The sequence below is a fragment of the Callospermophilus lateralis genome, chromosome 2 (assembly GCF_048772815.1).
Source record: "Callospermophilus lateralis isolate mCalLat2 chromosome 2, mCalLat2.hap1, whole genome shotgun sequence".
Lineage (NCBI taxonomy): Eukaryota > Metazoa > Chordata > Mammalia > Rodentia > Sciuridae > Callospermophilus > Callospermophilus lateralis.
The window spans coordinates 195,237,635-195,257,269 of NC_135306.1; the positions used below are offsets into that span (position 1 = coordinate 195,237,635).

Below are 19,635 nucleotides of genomic sequence, written 5' to 3' on the forward strand. Positions count from 1 at the left end.
GCCCCTCCAAGTGACCCTACTGGAATGGTGACCTTACTGAAAGTCCTCATTACATCTCCCCTTAGCCATACCTTGGGAGATGTCCAAATTGCATTGTTTTTCTTCTTCTATTTTTTTTTTTTGGGGGGGGGGTGGGGGTTGTTGTTAAATAAGTGTATTATCTCTATCTGAAAAAATACAGGAAAAAAATTGTTTGGTTTAGCTCTCAGCAGCCTGTTCCTGAGCTCTGAGGAAGCTTGCCTTCTTTTGAGCTATGTACATAATTTTTCTTCTGGGCAAGGGACATTTTAGGACAGTTCCACTTCTTCTTTTAAACTTCTTTTGGGCTTCTTCTCATAGACTAGATTCTCTCATATAGCAGAATGAGCTTTCTTATACATCTCCTCCATCATGCTGGGGGTAACATTGTTCTTTATATATAGAGAGAATTTTTTTTCATTAGCATCTTCATCTTCTTCCATTAGATAACACATATAATCTGCAAAGTTCTGAACCATGATGCACTTCTGATGTACTTCAGTATTGAACTCCTACCTTTCAGAATCATAACCAGGGAATCATTTGGTACTATGAGGGATAGAAAGCCCCCATCCACATCTCCCTTCAGGGCACTAAAAACTTTATTGCCAGTTGTAGTTCTATCAAGGCCTGCATCCAAATAGCAGGTGAAGGCACCAAGTTGACCATTAATGTTTTCCACATTATATTCATCTCCAGTCACCTCCACTGACCTTCATAGATCTGGTCCATGCCAAACTTATTGAGAAGCCTGCAGCCAGCAGCAGGCCAGTTCAATATGCTGCAGCATAATTTGTTAGGCCAACTTACACACCATATTTCAGAAGTTCATGTGCATATGCTGCCTGGGCTATCAAATCCCCTTCTATATGGGCATAAACAATCTGGAAAATGATATCTCTGCTAGTTAAACAAATTATCCTTCTGTATTTTGTGTATTGTACTTATTTTTGTCCTGGATCAACAAGCATTTCAGAGCATGGCAATCAGTTTTGCCCTCTCTTCTTCTTCTAAATTTAACTTGGTATTTCTTAAAGTAGCCCTTATTCTTGACAACTTTAACAAGCCCCATCCTGCAAAACAGAGACTCAGGTCCACACTCCATACAGACCTCCAGCTTTCAATTCTTAAAAACTGATTTCTTTAATTTAAAAAAAAATTTGCAGAATAGTGCAAACATAAATCAACCAAAATTTGATTTATCTCATGTCACAACTCAAGCATAGACTTTGGTTCATAATGCGAAGTCATTTATTTGGAGAATAATTGTTCCTTGTAGATAATGTTCACAAGTATTGAAGGCAAACAATTGGTATGGTTTAATACCAATCAATATGTATGTACTCAGGCAATTAATATAATTAATCCAATTAATAATTGCCATTTTTTTCTGAAGGTAATTTTCTATGGTATAATTCTATTCAACAACTGAAGTCTATGCATTAAGGATTTCACCAAATATAAAGATAATTCTGAGCGGTTAGTTTTCACAGCCATTTAAACGTGAAGAACGTTTGAAGATTCTCAGGTCATCTGCAGTACAACCTAAGATCTTATGACACACATGATTCGTTCACATGAAGTAAACTTATTCAGAGAGTCCATGAACTCCATGATATTATTGACACATCTTGCTCCTAACTGTGGAAACAAGCTTCTTGGGATATAAATGGGGGAAGAGTCACCCAATTATGTAATCTTGATTAAATTTGTAGAATTAGAGTTTCTACTGTTTTCATACAAAGGTTTAAAGTAGAAGATTTAAGAACCTAGGAGCCTCATAAAGAAGTAACCTTTCTGGTTTACCAAGGGATTTACATTGTCTCTAATAAGGACAATCACTAAAGAGGTAGCCAAGTTGGGGGTTTACAGATCACTTCAGGATTCAAAAAATCCTGTTTGGTTATTCTCCTCCTTTCTTTCCTTTCTTCTCTCTTCCTTTTTTTTTTTAATTTTTAAATTTAAGCTTATCAACACAGTAGTACACTATGTGTCTCTCCCTGTCCAGGTCTCACCCAGTATAGATCTCTTCCTCTTCCTCCCCCTATAGCTAGCAGTTCAGTGAAAACGAATAGGGTTGGCTACTCTCTATACCTGTTCCACCTGCAGGCCATGTACAGCAGAATCTCAGGCACTACCTAGACCTGTTACAGAGGAAGGGCAAGTAGTCATCTCTGTACCCAGCCTACCTGGGTATGTTATGCTCGAATTCGGGACCCCCAAAGACCACCAGAGACCCAAGATCGATGTAAGCAGCAAACAGGTGTTTATTGCGAGCTAGCTCGGTCCTCACACACACAGCAACTGGTGATGCTGAGAGGCCCGGAGCCCAGGGTTTGCAGCATTTTTATACATTCTTTGGAGAGGGCAGGGACTTCACATACATCATAGCCTCTTTTAGCAAATCATCACAGACCGTGGGAAAATCAAATAACAACTCTAAAACATGATTAGCACATTCACTGGCGGGAACAAGTTGGGTAGGGGGGATTCATTTAAACTGATTGGTTTAAACCATGAGGATGTCGCAAGGGGAGTACGTGCCAAACTGCAGGGCTTCTAGTTTAGATACTGGTCACCACACCTAGGAGGAAGCCATCTGGAATTTCAGATATGTGGTTATCTTGGCCTATCTGCGGGTTTTCCAGCTTTTCAGAGAACTGTTTCCACAGAGCTTTTCTGTAGTTTTTTTTTTTCCTGACGTTAGGACTACAATAAGTCAGAGGTTAACTTTCAAAGCAAAATAAGATCCCAAGCAGAATGAAATTGCTTAGGTCTTTCAGGTACAGTCTCTAAGAATAGGTCCCCTCCACCATCCCTGACCCTGAGTTTCTATTCCTCCTCTACTCTGTTCTGTGTGATTATAGCAAGGAATCTTCACTACTTAAGTCAGGAGCTAGGAGCAGGTACTTTTAATGAGGATTTTATAATTAGAATTTGATTAGTGTTTTTAAAGATGTGGGTGCCCTGTGATGCCCTAGTGGTGGAGTAAACTTCAGTGTTCTTATGCAAAATGTACAAATATCATGCAGATGAAGTCAGTTGGTTCAAATGCCAGGAGAACACTAGTTAGTAAAGGAGAAGGAACCAGACTATTTTGACACCAACTAGTTAATTCCTTCCCTTGAGAGATGAAGACCTTGAGTTTCAGGGTGACATCCTTAAAGGGAGTTGGACTTATGTTCTCTCACTTGAACTATGTAATGTTGGAAGAGTTAATCACCTTTTTGAACTCTAGTCTACTTATGTGCCTATATGTACATCTGTGCCTCTGTGTAAACATAGCTAAAAGGCCTATTTAAGCTAGAGGCTGCTCAAAAAAATTCTATTTCTTTCCCCTATTCCATCTCATTTAATGATTTGAAAAGGTCACTGGATATTCTAGGTTATAGGACTAGCAAAGATTCTCTAGATCAGATTGCAAAGTTTAGACATTCTAAGGGTTTGTGGTGCTTCACCTCTTATCACTTTAGTGATGGGAATGAAAGTAAAAAATGTTTCTAAACCATAAAATAGACATGAGGGAGTCTGACAAAATAAAGCATTTCTCACCAACTATTAGAGTGTAACATAGATAATGAAGTCCTCCTATGAAGTATCTGTACCTCTCCTTAATCTCTTTTTGGCCTTTGCATTTGCTTAGTTTTTTCAAATAGATGACCTATTGGAAACATTGCTAGGGAGCCGGTGTACTTACTCTGTGCCAGGGGTGCAACACATTCCCCCAGCCATAGGTAATCTATCAGTAGCCTCAAGTACCTTTGAGTCATCCTGCCTTCCCTTCCAAACCTTGGCAAACACTCATTGCACTAAAGTCCTTAAGAGCCTCTCTTCTTTCTTTCCTTCCCTCCTTTCTTCATCAGTAATCTGGGTGAAGTACTAAGGAGTGAGCAAGAATCCCAAAAGCAAAACAGCAGGGCAAGAACAACTTTTGCATTTGAACAAGCTCTTCCATGTGTGGCTTTTGAACACAGAGGTCTGTCAATGTCAAGGGCATTGGTTGCAGATGGGAGCCAACCCATCTGGAGCTGGAGAGGAGATGAGGGACTAAACCTGGGGGGGTCTGAGCTCAATCTCCACTTCTAAGAATCCTGCTACTGCTTTCCACTAGCAGGAGATTCCTGTCCACTTTAGCCCTTTCTCCTCCTTGGTCAATAAAGCAGGAGGGATGCACCTCACCCCTGCTGTGAGGGACAGTTCTAATAGAAGGAGGCTGAGGAGGAGGCAGATGGGAATTCTGTTCTAGGACAGAAAGAACACTTCTTCAGAGCCAAGGCTGAGTCTAAAACCACAAACATTAAGCAGATTATGGATAGGAATCAAGGGACCAAAGGCTTTATTTTTACCCAAAGCATGGGAGTCACCAGGGAAGCCAGGTAGTTCCTTGTGTTATGATGAACTCTGTCCTCACAGCAGATCAATGCAGGAAATTCATCTCTTTATACAGAAAGCCTGTGTTCAGAGTTACATTGCCAATTTATGTGCTAGGCCCTATAGAAAACATATATAGATAAATGTAACCTGTGGCTTCGAAGAGCCAACAGCTTAGTAGGTCACTGGAAATATAGAAAAAAAACTTTGAAATGTTATTTTATATATAAATCTATATTAAATATATAGAGAAGAAGCAGTGTAGTGGGGGCAGGGGAAGCAAAGGAACAAAACCAGATTATTATAATGCAGTATCTTAAAGTCAAGGTTAGAGGTAGAAAAACAGCAGGATGACATGATCAATGGAGAGGATTAGATAATCTATCTAGATATCAGGGTAAGCTTGTTGGAGAAGATGTAGTCTAGGAGCCCTTAGAACAGTACCTGGCTTACAATGCTCTCTCAAATGTTTTTTGAATCAGCATGTTAGCTTTCCATTCCTATGACAAAATACCTGAGAAAATAAAAATTAGGAAAGATTTATTTGGCTCACAGTTTTAGAGGTTTCAGTCCATGGCCACTTGGCTCTGCTGCTTTGAGCCTGTGGCAGCACAGTACATTATGGTAGGAGAATGTGCTCATAGAAAAAAATAAAGAGAGGGACAATAAGGGGCCAAGGTCTCACTATCCCTTTCCAGGTTGATATCTCCAATGACCTAACCTCCTTTGACCATGCCCTTCTTTCTGAAGGTCTACCACCTCCCATAGTGCCACAGGCTGGTGACCAAGCCATTAAGACACAGACCTTCAGGAGACAATCAAGATTCAAATTCTAACAGCATATTCCAGCAACTCAGAGAGAAATATGAGTCAGTCCTTTAGGAGAGTGAGGGAATAAGTCGATTATGGGCCTAGAGTGTGTTGCTTGGGGAGCTTCTAGAGTTCACTCTGAGATCCAGGTCATGAATTTAAAGTGAGATCCCAAAGGACACTGGGAGAGCGAAGCACAAGTTGATAAAGCTTTCCCACAATCCATTATCGTTTTCTGAGGACAGGGGGAAATCTATGAAATCTTCTGTGATTAGGTTAAAAAAAAGCTGCATTAGTTGGAAGGAACAGTGACCAGGCCGCCGACTGTTTGCCTTTTATGCCACCCTGTGGGCAAATCGCATCATGGCAAACTGATCAAAGGATGGTAGAGCAAAAGAACCCATCAGGGAATGGGGCATGTGTCTATTCCTGTAACTATTCATGAAATCGAATTGTTCTCAAGGCCGATCTGTACCTGAACCTTCATCATCACATTGGAATAGCTTCAGTGTCTCTTAAAAACAGCTTTTCCTTTTTATTGCAGGTTGAGAGTCTTTGTCTCCTTGTTTTTCTCTGGGAGATCAGAACACTATTGGGCTTTGGTCAAGAGGTCTGCAGATGATCTATTTTTCACTATTTCCATGTGGATTTTAAAACATCTTAAATTTGGAGGTGATCTAGATATGGGGGGGGGCTGTTGCTGCTCTGGTAATAGACTTGAATATCATTTGTTCTTAGTTTTATCCAAAATATTTGTATTTAACTGTTTTTACAACTAGTAGAAATCTACTGAATCTTCTCTGTTATTCCAAATGTGGGTCCGGTCAGTTTTCATGGAGCAGATTGCTGGAGTCACTTACACTCTGGGACCCCAGCAGGCCCATTAGCTTCTGCTCTGTGAGGGACAGTTTCTAGTCTCAGAGAACAGAGTAGTTACCTAAGCCGATAGAGATCTGCCAAAGCAAATTTCTATAGTATGATGCTAATCTTTAAAACCAACTACCTTTTTTTTTTTCTGATGTTTCTTTTTGATAAATTTCTGATATTTCTCATATCCCATGAGGCCTTAAAATTTATAACAAAGTGAGTTTTCTAGCTTATTTATTATATTTACACATCCATTTACTGCTGGTTTCTTTTATTCCATCCAGTAGATTCTGTTTTTCTTCTGGAATGATTTTTCTTCTCACTAAAGGAACTTGTTGATATTTTTGTGGCAAAATCTGGCATTGATACATTCCTGGACCTTTGCATATGGCAAAGTCTTTTTACTTCACCTTTGTTTTGAAAGATAGTTTTGCTGTTAATTCTAGGTTGATGATTTTTAATACTTTTATAAAATATTTACTCAGGCTGGGGATGTGGCTCAAGTGGTAGCACTCTCACCTGGCATGCATGCCGCGCTGGGTTCGATCCTCAGCACCACATAAAAATAAAATAAAGATGTTGTGTCCACCGAAAACTAAAATAAATATTTTTAAAAAATATTTACTTTCCACATTTGAGATGTACAACAGGATGCTTTGTTAATCATTGTAAAATGGTTAGTATGATCAAGCAAATTTACATTCATAACTTTACATAATTACCCGTCCCCTTTTTTATCCAAAACACCTAAAATTTCTTCTCTTTACAAAATTCCTGAATATAATGAGATATTATGAAATCTGGTCCTCATGTCACAGTAGCTCTCTGGACTTGTTCTTCTTACATCTCTGCAGCTTTGTGTCCTTTCTCCTTCAGGACACAATTTGCTCCAGGCACAGTCTCACACCTGGTACATTTTATTCTCTATCTTTGAACATTCAACATTTTTTCCTCTTAATTTCCACACATGAGATCATGTAGTAGTAGTAGTAGTAGTTGTGTGTGTGTGTGTGTGTGTGTGAGAGAGAGAGAGAGAGAGAGAGAGAGAGAGAGAGAGAGAGAGAGAGATGTTATTCCACTGTATTCTCATGTATTTTTTTTTTTTTTAAGAAGTCTGCTTAATTCTTATCTTTCTTCCTTGGTACATATGTTGTCTTTATTTTTTAATGCTTTTCAAATTTTGTCTTTATCATCACGTTTGGCCAATTTATTTCACTATCTCTTTTAATGTAGTTCTCATTATTGGTCTTTTTTTTTTTTTTTTTTTTTTTTTTTGGCCTGGGATTTGTTAGATTCTTGGATACATAGATTGATAGTTGTCATCAAATTTGGGATAAAAAAATTAACCATTCTTTCTTTTTTTGTTTTTAGGTATGCAATATATGGAACTTTACTCTTCTATCATTCAACTTACCTTCTATATTGAATCTCTCCCATCCACCAAAACTTAAATCTTAGTTAATTTGGTGGCCCTTCTCTTTCTCCTAGATTATGTCAAAGTTTTTATTTATTGGTTCTTTTCAGTTACATAGGACAATATAATCCATTTTGAACATGAATACATCTGATTCTAGTTTAGACCTGTTCCTGTAGACGTAGATGATAGCAGGATTCACTGTGCTGTTTTCAAAAGTTCTTTATGGCTGAGAAATACTCCATTGTGTACATCTACCACCTTTCCTTTATCCATTCATCTGTTGAAGGACATCTAGGTTGGTTCCATAGTTTAGTAATTCTGAATTGAGCTGCTATAAACATGAGATTCCATCTCTAGTTAAAATGGCAATTATCAAGAATACAAGTAGCCGTTGTTTCTTTAAATATATTCTTTATCCCTTCTCTCATCCTATTCTTGAGAACTCCACTATTCATGTGTTAGAATATTCAAAGTTTTCCCACAGCCTTCTCTTCTAACCTCTTTGTTCTTCAGTTTAGAGGGTTCCTACTGCTGTCTTCATGGTCACCATTTTTTTTCTGCTGCAGTGATCAACCTTTGCAGTGTCTGATTGTCTCTCTGTGCTCCGGCTCGTTTTTCTTCTCAGCTGTATTTTTAATCATTAGTATTTCAACTTTAGTCCATTTTGCATTTTCTGTATCTCCACATACTATCCTCAGGGAAAATGCAAAATTTAACAGTTTTAACAACCCCTTTAATGTTCCTGTTTGCCAGTTCTGTAATCCTTATCACTGTTTGGTTTGCTTGGTTGATTTTTAGATTGTATATTTTTGCTTCTTTACCTACTTGTTAGTTTTTTTAGGATCTCAGGTATGATGAATATTGCCCTGTTTGCTTGCTGGGGATTTTTCATTCCTATAAGTGTTCTTAAGCTCTGTTAAGCAGTGCTAGAGCAGTATTTATTTTAGGACAACTATTTGTCCTGCAGCTAAGGCAGGCATGTCTCAGTGCTCTACTGCCGCAGCAAAATAACCAGGGGGTGATGAGCAACTTGTGCACATTGATACAGCAGGAGTGGGAGCCGTTTATTGTAGCACAGGAGGGGTATATATACATTCCACACAGCTTATCTTAATTAGCATAAACTAGATACAGCAGTCAGCCAATAAGGAATATCCACACTTAATGGCTCATTGGCATTACTTCACAAACCACTCCCTCTGGCAGAATGCCAGGCGCCATCTTGACTTGTTTACAGACCTTAACACTCTACCTGCTGCACTGTGAATTACAAGGTTTTCTATCCTGGTGGGTTGGAAACCCAGGCTGGTCCAGGTTCTTTGTGAGCTCCAGCATTGTTCCATTTCATGTCACTAATCCTGCCTTGTGTTCAAAGACATCAACACCCAACTCTCCACAAGTCAACTTATGCATTAAAATTTCTCCAGTAAAATGACCAAACATATGCTTTTTAGCTAGATAAAATTTGTCAAAATGAAAAATAAACTTGCAAAACATGATCAGGCAACTTTGGACAAAAAAAATGTGGACAGGTCTTTCTGTTATATTAAAAAAAGCTACAATGATTACCACGGGTATTAGCCCTCCGATAGACATAACAGTGAAACTGAACACAAATCACTAAAACAGAAAAAGTAGATATTGTATTTTGGAATAAATTTCAGATGATATCTCAAATTGCTGTAAGAATATATTATTCAAAAAGTTTGTTAGAATGGTGTATTGTTATCCAGGAAAATATTCTTCATACTATGGCAAATAAAAAATAGATACAAATATAAATGGAAAATATGTACAAATGTAGTAGAGGAGATCATAGCAAATTCAGTTTACAACCTTGCAGTAGAGAAGATTTTACTGATGACTTCTAGGAGTGAATATTTCATTACAGGAAAGGGAAAATTAAAGACTGAGGACAGATACAAAGAAAAAGAACATAGCAAAGTGAAAATTTCTTTAAATTGTGATGAAAGGAAGGATCTTAGCTTTATATTTTAGCACTTTATTTTCGTCATAGGAGTTTTTATAGGAAGACATGAAGGATCAAGTTAGTAGTCCTCATGTTTTCAGAGGAGCTCAGCCTCCTATGATGCAATGTGTTTAATAATTTCATTGTTCAGAGGTAACTTTTCCTCCTTGAAACTTTAGGATAGAATGTATCTTATTTTAGGATGGGTTGCAAAATTGAAGTGCAGAAGTGGTCATTTGTGCCAGCTGTTGGTCCCAGCAGGGATTCCAATAATTTTATTTAGTTTAAAAGGGAAAGAAAACTGTTTTTAAATATTTTTAATCAAGGGGAATAATAGTGACTAGAACAAGTAAAAAAATAATTATATAAGTTTTATTTGTAGCAGTTATAAAATCAACAAAATTGACCCTTAATAATGTTATTTTATCTATTTAATTCACTTGGGTTCGGAATCCTTCAAGCACAATTTGGAAGTTTCCATCATTGGGAAGTGATGAATTTTAAAAACAGAATATCCACTCTTTCACATAAAAATATCAGCAACAAGAAAATACTCAAAGTATATATGAAAAAATACATGGTGAATTGTATTTTTTTAGTAAATTCAACAAAATAAATAATATGACGACTCTGAAGACAAAGTGGTTTTGGTTTATGTCTAGATAACCAGTCAAATTTATTTCCTTTGACATCTTTGATGATGAAGGAGTGTCCATCCAAAGTCCTCTTCAGACTGACAGTGTATTTTACCATATGTCCCCACAACCTAACGAGGGACACTGATCCCATGTTCTCAGAGGGTAAGTGTCCACACAATGTGCTCCACAGACTGACTCCAGACACACTGTGTTGGGTCACCATATACCTTTGATTTATAGTTATCTCCCTATGTACTCAAGCACCTATCCCACCTGCTACCCAGCAAGAACAGAACTCTCTTGAAGACTTTTAGTTTCTCAATAGCTGAAAAGCCTAGATCAATTTATATTGCACATTCTCTGCTGCAAAATAATCCAAAGAGATAACTCTGAAAATGTTACTATGTAAGAACTGGTACTTCAAGCATCCACAAATCCCAGGAATGAAGAGCTTATTTTCTACCTTCCCAGTGACAGTGCATTTTTATGTTGATCTAGTGCATGGTTTGAGTTTGTCCCTCAAAGGTGCATCTGCTAGAAACTAGGTCCTCACTGTGGAGGTATTGGAAGGTGGTGAAGCCTTGAAGAGATAATGCCTGGAGCAAGGTAATTTGGTAATGATGATGCCACCATTACAAAGTATAATGTTGATCTTGAAGAGTGAGTTAGATCACGTGAGAATGAGTTACTAGGAAGAGAACAAGCCTGATACATAAATTGATATATTTTCTTGTTTCATTACATAATCTCTTCTGCATAGGCTTCTGCCATTGTGATGCCATCTATCATAAGGCCTTTACCAAAGGCCAAAGAAATAAAGCCACTCAATCTTGGACTTTTGACTTCCAAAAATAGGAGCTAAATAAACCTCTTTATGGTATAAAATACCCAGTATCAGGTATATTGTTATAACATCAAGTATCATATTTCTAACTTTTTTTTCTCCTCTTCCTCTTCCCTGTTCTATTCTGGAAACATTTCTTCAACATGTCATTAGAATAATTTTTCTAGATTCCTTCTGATGGTCAGCATTCTTTATATATGTTCAAACCAAGAAAAAAAATGAAATATTATTCCAATTAAAAAAAATCTGTAAACTTTAGGGGATTGGTGTGTGTATATGTGTGTGTGTGTGTGTGTGTGTGTGTGTGCGCGCGCGCACACACGCACACATATGAGTATATGTGCATGCTTTTTGTCTCTCTGTTTTGCATTACTTTGATGAAATACCTGAGATAATCAACTTAAAAGGAGAGTTTTATTTTGGTTTACAGTTTTGGAGGTTTCAGTCAATGTTTTCTTGGTTCTGTTGCTTTGGGCCTGTGGTGACATGGTAAGTCATGGTGGGAACATGTGCTGGAGGAGCACATGAGGCATTTTGTGGCATCTGGAAAAACAAAAGGAAAGAAAGAGAGAGAGGAATTCGCTTAAGTCCCAACACTCCATTGAAGGGTGCATCTCCATTGACCTAATTTATTTCCACAAGGCTCCTCCTCCAAAAGTTCCAACACCTCCCAATAATGCCACAGACTTGCCAGCAAATCTTAAAACCTGACTTTGAGGGAGTCACAAGCTCCAACTTGCAGCACACTCAGAGATACAACAGAACTATGAAGCCTTATTAAATAATCTTATTAGTTTATTACAGAAAGATAAAACAGGCTTCCATTCTGTAGCAATCAGTGTTAACTCAAAAAAAAAAAAAAAAGGTGAGGGGAGGAAGAAAAGATTGCACAATTTCTTTTTGTGTGTGAAACTATTAATATTTGTACCATCAGTTGTGGCTGTGGCTGTCCTATCCTGCCTGGTTTTGCATTGCAAGAAAGAGGTTCATGTTGTAACTATTCACATTATAAGACTGTCCCTTTGGTTAATGTTTTAGAACCAAAAGAAAATTGAAGCAGAGAAAATAAGACAAAAAGGGAAATATTCTCTGTTAGTTACATCTTGAATGTTCACCAGTATTTGAAAGTGAATATTGCCAATGAATCTTATGTACAGGACTAGTAGTAACAGTGATATTATGTACTTTGGATATGACGGTGACCTATATAGTTGTATTATTGCAGAGCAGCGATAACAATAATAACTCTCATGTAGGCGTTTATCTCTTTGGCCTGTCAAATATTAAGGTCAAAGTGATTCATTGGAAAAAAAAAAAAAAAAAAAAAAAACAGATGAACTTGAACTTCAGAGCATCCCTATTTAAAATCCTTCATCGAATACTTAAATTTGAGAAAAAATGTTTACTTGTTACAAAGGTGCTCTCTGAGGTCATGTATATAAACAATGGAAAAATGGGAGTTCATCCCCTTGAATCAAAGTGTGAAATATGATATATCAAGAACTATGTAATGTTTTGAACAACCTACAATAAAAATTAATTTAAAAAAAAAAAAAACAATGGAAAATCCCAAGGGACATGTAAGTCTTAAGTGAGGATAAAGGTGTGAGAAGATAAAAGTCATCTCAAGAGGACACTTTTGCAAAGACAGAGAATCGACATGAATTTATGGTCGGGGAGAATGGAAAGCAACGTCCTAGTGACAGTTCTTGAAGAGACCAGACACTGGAGGCAGAAACGTTGTGCTAGACATCACTGAGGTAATGACTTCAGAGAATCTTTTCCTGGGTTGAGGGAATTGGAGTCTGCTAGTAGGAGCCATTTTCAGTAGTTCAGTAGTCGGATTCAGCTCCAAAGCTTCTTGCCAAAAACTGTTGGCTGCTAGAAGTTATCACTGGGGAATTGATAAACAACAATGCCCATTAGTGTAGGAATGGTTCTGGCAGCAAATATTCTGAATAATTAGAGCATTGCATCAGCCTTGGAGACCAAGGGACTGTGTTGGAAGGAGCTATTGACCACAGCTTCCCATATCCCTCAGGGAATGCTCCTTTCCCTTCCCAGCTTCTCAAGCCAGCAGCCACAGCTGGAGTTTCAAGGGATCTGTAAGGAGGTCTGATCTAAAGAATGGATCATTGTCATGCCCTCAGAATAGCTCATATCCCTAAGAAATTACGCCCTAGAGAAACTCTTGGCATCTGCCTGCAAGCCTCTATATCTCAGCAAATTAATCATTTTGGTCTTTTAAATTATGAAACGGGATAAAGATAATCTTTGATTAGAAAACCACTTTGAATATTCACTTTAAGTCATTTCTTATGTGCAAAAATATCTGCATACAGGGTCCTCCATTAGAAGGTAGCAGGTAAGACTCAAGGTTCTGAAAGTTCATCTATTTTTTTTAGTTGTATAACAAATCAATAAAAGAATAAAGAAAATACATTGCCGGGGGGGTGACAAATAACTTGTGTACCTTGATACAGCAGGAGTGAGAGCCGTTTATTGTAGGACAACCGAGGTATTTATACATTTTACACAGCTTATCTTAATTAGCATAAACTAGATACAGCAGTCAACCAATAAGGAATCTCCACACTTAATGGCTCGCTTTTGTTACTTCATAAACCACTCCCTCTGGCATTTGGCCAGGCGCCATCCAGACTTGTTTACAGACTCTAACATTTCTCTGGCAAAATAACAGGTGCCAATCTGACTTGTTTACAGACCTTAACAGTAGTGTACTTTCTGACCTCATCTCTCCTATGGATCCAAGAAGAGCTGACTTTTAAAATTATTCATATATTTACCTTTGATTGGATACAAAGGGGACTCCCAGATGGTTTCAAGCTGAGCTAGATACCAGAACATTTTTGGCTATAAAATGGCACCTGCTCTTACTGTTGTTATTAGTTTTTTTTTTTTTTAAGTCTCTGAGATTATAATAAAATATTATTGTGACTGCTTAATAAATAAAATAATAAATAGAAATTAAGTACATTTTGTTTAAAATATATTGTAGGTAGAATTATTAAACTTTATTTTGAATTAAAGTAAAATTACTCAATATATAAGAACATTAAGAGGTGTAATTTTATTTATACTTATGATTTTTTATTTAATTTCCATATATTTTTCTACCCTGTGTGCTTTAAAATTTGCAAAGCATTCTTTACTTTTGGGATTTAAGGAGTCAATTATATTTCAACAGTTTTGAATGAAAAATATTACGTGATTACAAATTCTAGTGTTCTCCATTTATTCCTGGAGTTTAGAATTTCCATATAATGTGTTTTTTCTTGAGCACGATGTAGTTCTCTGGTCATGTGTCTCTGCTTTTGATTAGCAGGAAAGGTCATTGTTTAGCTGGTTTTGCAGGGTGTCTTCACTTAATACAGGATTCTGTATTGACACTGCTTTTCCTTACTTTCAATATTCTTTTCTTTTGCTCATCAGCTCCACAGTTTTTGATAGAAGTTAGCCATCATTATCATCCTTGTTCATTTGTATATAATGGTACAACATGACTTTTTGTCTCTAATTTTAACATTGGTCCTTTATACTTTTTTCAATGTGATGTACCGATGTATGACTTACTTTTATATTACTTCTTGGAGACCACTGATTCTTATAATCAAATGGAAATATTTCACATATTCCTCAAATACATTTTCTCCTTTTTAGGAGAAAATGATAAGGTTAGGTCATTTGCCATTGACCTACTACTTGTCACTCATCAAGTCACAGTTCATGTGTTAAAAAACATTTTGCTCTGCAATTTTAAAATATAATTTATTTCTGTGTATATTCTTTTGATGAATCTTTGACTGATCCTTTCTTCTGAATTTCCAAGTCTTGCTGGTTATACCTTTTGATTATTACTTATTTCAGATTTTTTTCTTCTTTCTAATATATGTATTTAAAGTATAAATTCCCTTCTTGGGACTGTGGTTGTAGCTCAGTGGTAGAGAGCTTGCCTAGAATGTGTGAAGCCTTGGGTTCAATCCCTAGGGTGTGTGTGTGTGTGTGTGTGTGTGCGCACACACACACACAAATCCTTCCTAATCCTACTTTAGCTCTGTTCAACAAGTTTTGATATGCTGCATTTTCATTTTCATTCACTGTATTCTTTTTTAATTTGAGTTTCTTTTTGATCTGAGGGGTATTTCTGAGTATCTTTAATACCCAGCCTTTGGAGACTCCCTACTATCATTCTGTCATTGATTTTTAGTTTATTTACACTTCAATTAGAAAGCATATTGTGTATGATTTTAAATTCTTTAAAACTGATCAACTAACATTATGTCTCACTACATAATCTATGTTGATTTGTATTTTGTAGACAGATGAAAATAATGTTATTCTGCTTGTTAAATTGAGTGTTCTATAGGTGACAAATAGTAAATGATGTTGCCTTCTGTACATTTGACGTTTTGACATTTTGCAGTTTCTATATAGGTTCATAAACATCAGGTTCTTATGTCACATTTTATTATTGCAGTTTTCAAGTACTTACAAAATTTATCCTCATCTACATTTATCACAATAAAATATCCATAAAAAGTTGTGTTTTTGAAGAGAAAAGCAAAATAGAAGGCAAACATAGTAAAGGCACTTTTTAGATATCTAAATTTGTACATACTTAAATATTCCTATGGAATATAAATTACTTTAATGCAAATTATTCATGATTCGTGTCAAGTATCAAATTAATGTTTGTGAATATTTAATACTTCTCAATACTTAAAATAATAGCACACAGAAATTATAGCATTGTGCATTTAATAATGGTACTAGTGTCATCTGTGTTGCACGATAGGGAAAATGTTGGGTGATTTGGGGACATAAATATGTTAATGAAAGATGTACTTATACTAAAATCTTATTAAAAATTCCCATAAAACACCTTAAAATTTTATATTGGAAAGTTAGTTTTTCTGTTGTAAGCACAACTTAAAAATATACTTTATTTCAGAGCAGTTTTGGGGTCACATGAAAGTTACATAGAAAGTACAAGAGAATCCCTTAATACTGTTCTCTGCCACTTTCAGTTCCTGTTGTGGCCTCTTGAATTGTTATAATTTTAAACCAGTATTCATAAATTTTTAATGAAATGTACAGATTATGTGATTGCTTATTCTTTGTAGAGTTTTATGATAATTGTGTTGTCATCTATCTACCATTATAGCACCATAAAGAAGAGTTTCACTTTTCTGAAAATGTTATGTGATCCACTTATTTCTCACTCTTCTTTTCTTCCTTAACACCTGGCAACCACTTACTGTTGTGTTATTGTCTTCATTTCTGCCATTTTCAGAAGGAAATTTCATAATTCATATACTTATAGTAAATAATTACTACAAAGCTTGAAATTCTCTTTTCTGGTATTTCATACTTTGTTAAAATACATTCATATTTTAAAGCTCATTAACATCAACTGGTTGTATATATATATTTTTATTTTGTAGTAATGAGGACTGAATCACGGGTGCTCTACCACTGAGCTACATTCATAGTCCTTTTTAAAAGTTTGAGACAGAGACTCGCTAAGTTGAGGAGGCTGGTCTTGAACTTGTAATCTTCCTGTTTCAGCCTCAGCCTCCTGCATCATTGGGATTACAGAGGTATGCCACTACATCTGACTCAACTGCTTATATTCCTAGCTTCTAGTCCATGTAAGAATATCATTTTTCATTTGAGTGGTCTGTGCCACTATCATAACAACTGTATACTATGAGCAAATTTCCACAACCGAAATAATTTAAAGAAACTTGATGTCAATCCCTCAAACTAGAAGGAATCAAATTAGTAACATAAAGTATATTTTAGAAAATAAATGATTTTATTAGCAAAAGAAAACAAAACAACAAAGTCTTTATAAGATCTAAGCAATCTTCCGGAAGGGTAAAATTCCTGCCCATATTCTGTCACTGTTCTGTAAGGTTCTATGTAAACATATGGTACCAGTGCAAAGTATATACCTTCAAGTATTGGTTTGGGAATTACCTAGATTATCTCTAATGTCCATGGTAAGAAGAAACTTTTACAATTTTTTTTGCATATGATACATTCTCCTGAGTCAGAAAGAAGAAATAACTTGAGGTACATAATCAGATAAAATTAAGTTTAAATTTTTTAATAAATAAGGCTATTTGGAAGAGTGAGAAACTGGCAGTTTGTGGATTTGAGCATGTGGAACAGTAATGAGACACAGAGCAAACCAAGCACTAATGTTAAAAAAGGCAAGAAAATACTAGATAAATTCCAAAGATATATAAGGGTAAAGCAGATAGAAACACAGAAGCAAACAATATTTAAGGCAGTAACTCTGACATCTCTGTTTGCACCTCATCCTGTCTCCTTTTCTGCATAGAGCCAATTCAAACAATACAGTGTACATGTACACGTCTTTTCCTAGGGACTATTCTATTAAATCTGTTATTAGAAGTTAAATATTCCTATTTACTTTTTTCTAGTTTAATCCAAATTAAAAAGGATTCAAAACCTCCATTCATCTTATGTCATCTGAGACCAATTTCTTGCTCCACAACTTCCTCATGGTATGTTTTACTTCTGCATTCCTCAGTGTGTAAATCAGAGGGTTGAGCAAAGGTGTTTCGATGGTGTAAAACACAGCTATCACCTTATCCACGGGGAAGGTGGTCGCAGGCCGTGTGTATATAAATATGCAAGGTCCAAAATACAAGATGACCATGATGATGTGGGAGATGCAGGTTGTTAAGGTCTGTAAACAAGTCAGATTGGCACCTGTTATTTTGCCAGAGAAATGTTAGAGTCTGTAAACAAGTCTGGATGGCGCCTGGCAATGCCAGAGGGAATGGTTTGTGAAGTAACAAAAGCGAGCCATTAATTGTGGAGAATCCTTATTGGTTGACTGCTGTATCTATTTTATGCTAATTAGATAAGCTGTGTAAAATGTATAAATATCGCTTAGATCCTACAATAAACGGCTTCCACTCCTGCTGTATCAACGTACACAAGTCATTCGTCACCCCAGCCGCAAAATAACCGGTGCCAATCTGACTTGTTTACAGACCTTAACAGCAGATGGACAGGGCCTTTCTCCTCCCTTCTGCACTGTGGTTTCTCAGTGAATGCAAGATGATAACATAGGAGAACATCAGCACAACAAAATTCACTGTACAAATGGCCCCACTGTTGGACACCGGGAGTAGGTTAGTCACATATGTGTCTGCAGAGGCGAGTTTCAACAAGGGTTCCAAATCACAGAAATAGTGGTCAATCACATTGGGACCACAGAAAGGCAAACTCAAGGCAAGAAAAATCTGAACTAAAGAATGCACACAGGACCCCACCCAGGCCACAGCCACCGAAACACTACAGATCTGGTGGCTCCTGATGATCATGTAGTGCAGGGGCTTACAGATGGCCACATAGCGGTCAATGGCCATGAGGATGAGAATTAAGACTTCCAGGCAGCCAAAGAAATGGAATGTAAAGACTTGGATTATGCACTCACTGAAATAAATAGTGGTTGGTCTTCTCTGAAAGGGCATCCACAAGTGTTCTAGGAGCTATGGATGTAGAGAAGCAGGTGTCAGATAAGGATAAATAGAAAAGGAAGAAGTACATTGGACTGCCAAGTGCCCGACTGGTCTTGATGGTGGTGATAATCAGCAAGTTACCCATCAATGTACCCAAATAGAAAAACAGAAATATGACAAAAACTATTTTCTGGGATGGGGATGTGGCTCAAGCGGTAGCGCGCTCGCCTGGCATGCATGCGGCCCAGGTTCGATCCTCAGCACCACATACAGACAAAGATGTTGTGACCGCCAAATACTAAAAAATAAATATTAAAATTCTCTCTCTCTCTCTCTCCCTCTCTCTCTCACTCTCTCTTTGAAAAACAAACAAACAAAAAAAACCTATTTTCTTCCTAAATAGATCCTGTGTCAATCCAAGTAGGATGAACTCAGTCACATTGTTGTTAAGCTGCATTATTTCATGAATGAGGAGAAGGGGTGAGTGTGAGATGGTTTATCTGCAAAAGAGAATGGATTTCATTTATTTTGTGTTCTGTTAAGTTATGGACTACTTTGAGAAAAATAGTTTATGGTATTGCTTGTGATTATGAGGTATTTAAAGCAAATACAACATTACATTCTAGTTACTTTCCAGATATGATATCTTAATGAGTCATCTCAACACTTGATTTCTCAATTTTAGTGAACAATTAGTAGGATATTATTTTTAAATAAAAATATGAATATGATACTTTCCTATAAAATTCTTCAAATACAACTTTCTTATCTCTGACATGATTCTGATTGATTTGCTCCTTAGATATTACTCCATGTTGTTATTTATGTCATTTTTTTCATATTAAAAAATCCTGAAAGCATATTTGTATGGTACTACACTTAAGTTTAGGAATCATTTGATTGCCTTCCATGAAAAAACCTAAAGTCACATACTACTCTCAAACTAATATAATTATCTATATGTGTAATAGATCACATATTTGCCAACCTTAGTTACAAAAAAAATGAGTGTGATTTATAGCTACATAATATGTGCCACTTCTCTGCATATTCCCCAATATACCAGCTTGAGGAGTAAGAACTACTTGAACTTATGAATGATTTTGTTCAACCTTCAAGAATCTTTATGACATTTACTGTTTGAAATATAAAAGAAACCATAATGAATTTTTTTTATG

General features: G+C 36.5%; 2 pseudogenes; both read right to left on the reverse strand.

Annotated features, from left to right (window-relative positions):
• Positions 1 to 198: 198 nt before the first annotated feature.
• Positions 199 to 1,090, reverse strand: LOC143391712 (large ribosomal subunit protein uL18 pseudogene; annotated as a pseudogene).
• Positions 1,091 to 17,442: 16,352 nt separating this feature from the next.
• On the reverse strand, positions 17,443 to 18,914 carry LOC143391713 (olfactory receptor 4C16-like; annotated as a pseudogene).
• Between the last annotated feature and the right edge of the window lie 721 nt (positions 18,915 to 19,635).